This window comes from Lissotriton vulgaris, chromosome 5, assembly GCF_964263255.1.
Source record: "Lissotriton vulgaris chromosome 5, aLisVul1.2, whole genome shotgun sequence".
Taxonomy (NCBI): domain Eukaryota; kingdom Metazoa; phylum Chordata; class Amphibia; order Caudata; family Salamandridae; genus Lissotriton; species Lissotriton vulgaris.
In genome coordinates, this window is record NC_141693.1 from 562,243,929 (window position 1) to 562,247,382 (window position 3,454).

Consider the following 3,454-nt stretch of genomic DNA (forward strand, 5'->3'; position numbering starts at 1 on the left):
ACCTACCCAAGCTCCTGTAAAAAGGAGCACTCGCTCTGACCTTGCTGGTCCGAGTGTTAAGCATCTTTCAACTTCTGCGTGGCTTGCATTTGCCAAGGCCTGTTTGCTCCGATCAAGTTGCCAACACCGCCAACAGCGAGAAGCCTGCGTGGGACAGCTCATGACTGACTCCTGGACGTCCTCGACCCCCGGTGTCCACGTGGCTGCAGAGAGAAGCTACCTAACAACGCCTGTTTGCACCCGACATCGCCTGGTTCCAATCTGGTTCCACGGTAGTCACTGGCTAGTGACTTTGAACATTGTCCCCTCTGCTTTCAGGTCTTCACATCTTCAGATCCACCCTTGGATCCACCGGAACTCTTCACATCGAGCCGCCTGCAGCATCTTCAGCTCCAAGCACCATCGACCAGCGTGACGAAACCCGACACTACTTCGACCCTGTGCACCCGCTTCCTGTGGGTGAGGTGACTCAGCTCCGCCGGTGCTCCTGCACTGGTACACATCTCAAGGGCCTGTGTCTTAAGTTTCAGCTCCGTAGGTCACTCGGAAGGTTCCTAACTTTCTAACTTTGTACTTTTTACGCACCATAGACTTTGCATTGGAAAGTGCGTGCACTTTGAACACTGCACCCGAGTCCCGTGGGCCTTTCCCGACTTAGTCACTGCTAGTCTCGAATAGCTCCAGCGATTCCCAAGGCCCTAGGCCTGTTCCCTTTCCTATTGGTATCTCTTATACCACTTTCTTAGTATATGGTTTAGGTGGCCCCTAGGGCTCATCCATATTGTGCAACTTTTGTGTATTTTAAACTGTCTTGTGATTTAACGCTTGTGCTTCTGTGCTCATAAAGAGTCCAGGGGATTTAATAGTTAATAAATCAATATATATTTTCAATATATATCTGTGTGGTGTCCCTTTCATTTGGTATTCAAGGGGGTTGTGTATGGTAATACAGCTGGCTTCACATGCCTTTCAGAGTTTAGCCTAAGACTGCTTTGTCCACGTTACCACTAGGATAACTGGTCTACAAGGTTAAATTACAACCAATCATCATAAGGGTTGCTTGGCATGGTACAAAGTGATCACTAAGAATTAGTGAGCATTATATACCAGGCCAACTTCTCACACACTTGAACTATTATTTTTCCTTCCAAGAGTATTTATTGAGATTGTGGTATATTTTTGTCGTTATTTGGTCTTGTGCTAAGCCTTATATAAAAATACTTATTTTTATAATACTACTGTGTCGTGTCCATTTGTAGTGTATTCACTTTATTACTGTATGTGGTCATAAATGCTTAACACACAGCCTCTGAGATAAGCCTGTCTGCTCTGCCAAGCTACCAAGGGGGTGAGCAGGGGTTATCAAAGGGTGTGATCCCCTTGCCCTGACTAGAAAAGGTGTGTCCCTATTTGTCAGAAGTGCATACCTCTGCCAACTAGAGACAGCCGGTTCTAACAATTCCTGTATGAGATGCAAAGCGCTTTGACCTAACAGTGTGCCACTGTGAATTCACCATGATGTCATAATTCATGACGCTGAGCAGGGCTATACAGTCAGGCCTGTGACCGGCAAGACTGTTAGTCAGACATTACTGTCAAGACCATAAGGGGAATCGGCCCTCGCTGACGAGGAACCAAACTCTCGGCCATGGGACCCAGGGCCTTTGGATTTCGCAGGCAGAAGATAGGCCTCTGCTTGCTGACCTTGATGTGCCTGGGGTCCATGCTCTACCCTTTACAAGCACTTACAGGAGAAAGTGCAGAGCTCCGTGAACCTGCTCCTGGAGTTCAAGCTGCTGCAGGAGACGCTCTTTGCGCAGCTGGAAGGGACGTATGAGGAGCGGTCCAGGCTGGAGCAGTCCCTCTAGAAGGAGCATGCGGAGCACAAAAAGACCAAGGACGATTTTGTAGTATTTAAATTGGAAGCTCAAGAAGCTCTGAGCAAAGAGAAGGAAGAAGCCATGAACCACTTTGTCGATCTCCCCTCTCACAAGATCCTGAAGAACCAGCATGAAGGAGTGAAGCAGCAGCTCCTGGACTTGCAGGAGCAGTATAACTCTCTAAAGCTGGAAAACCGGCGAGCATTGGGGAGCCACAACCAGAAATATGCCCAGCTGCAGCGGGGGTATGAGGAACACCTGGGAATGTTGCTGGCTACAATATCGAAACTAATGGAAGAAAGTATTGTTCTTTCTTAGCAATGCACACGAAGAGCTCCGCTATCAGCTGCTTAGTGCGCAGGAGCAGCCGAATCCGATGCGCCAGATGAAGGAAGTTCTTAAGAGGATACCAAGCTTCAAGATTTTCACAGCCCTGAAAAACCAGCAATTCCAATCACAGGCCCCAGACAATATGCGTTCCAGAGCCTCTGAAGCTGAATTGCAGCATATTCGCAAACAGGCTGGTCTACCACTGAATACTCTGGAGACGCCGGCAGACTCTGGGAAGAAAACCCCATAAGGTGCTGTCTGGACTACAGAATCCCGCCAAAATTATTGGTACCCCGGACAGGGTCTCTTGAAGTTCTGCCACAGCCAGCGTTGCCTCTGTGGCTAGCGAAGCATAGAGATGGTAGTGCCCTGCGTTTCTAGAGGACGGTGGATAGCATCCAGGCTAGAGACGAGATGCTAAAAGAATTAAAGACCATAAACTTCACCATTGGGAACATTAATATTGGATATGACAAACTGGGGATCTGTCTGCTGTTTGCTGTTTGCTCCACGGACCTTTGCCCTCGGATACTCGTGTGGGAGCCTCTCATTCTTTGGACGCCCACACCTCGCCGGACCCGCTCCGCGGGTCCCGCATCGCTCCTGAAGCCTGAGGGGAACTGTTGCTTCAAGGACAAGTGCTAGCTGGGGAGTTCAGGGCTGCTGCTGGGCTGCGAGCGAAGACCGGGACTACAGATCCCAGGAGTCCCCGGTCGGCCGATCACCATCACCTGGCCCGCTCTCCCTGCAAGTGCCGCCCCCAGCTCACAGGTGGGGTTAAAACTTCACCCTTTACCCTCCTCTGTGGGACCTGTCTGCTGTTTGCTCCACGGACCTTTGCCCTCGGATACTCGTGTGGGAGCCTCTCATTCTTTGGACGCCCACACCTCGCCGGACCCGCTCCGCGGGTCCCGCATCGTTCCTGAAGCCTGAGGGGAACTGTTGCTTCAAGGACAAGTGCTAGCTTGGGAGTTCAGGGCTGCTGCCGGGCTGCGAGCGAAGACCGGGACTACAGATCCCAGGAGTCCCCGGTCGGCCGATCACCATCACCTGGCCCGCTCTCCCTGCAAGCCCCGCCCCCAGCTCACAGGTGGGGTTAAAACTTCTCCCTTTACCCTCCTCTGTGGGACCTGTCTGCTGTTTGCTCCACGGACCTTTGCCCTGGGATACTCGTGTGGGAGCCTCTCATTCTTTGGACGCCCACACCTCGCCGGACCCGCTCCGCGGGTCCCGCATCGCTCCTG

General features: G+C 51.5%; 1 pseudogene; it reads left to right on the forward strand.

Moving 5' to 3' along the window:
• Window positions 1-1,648: 1,648 nt before the first annotated feature.
• On the forward strand, window positions 1,649-2,855 carry LOC147711273 (uncharacterized; annotated as a pseudogene).
• Window positions 2,856-3,454: the final 599 nt, after the last annotated feature.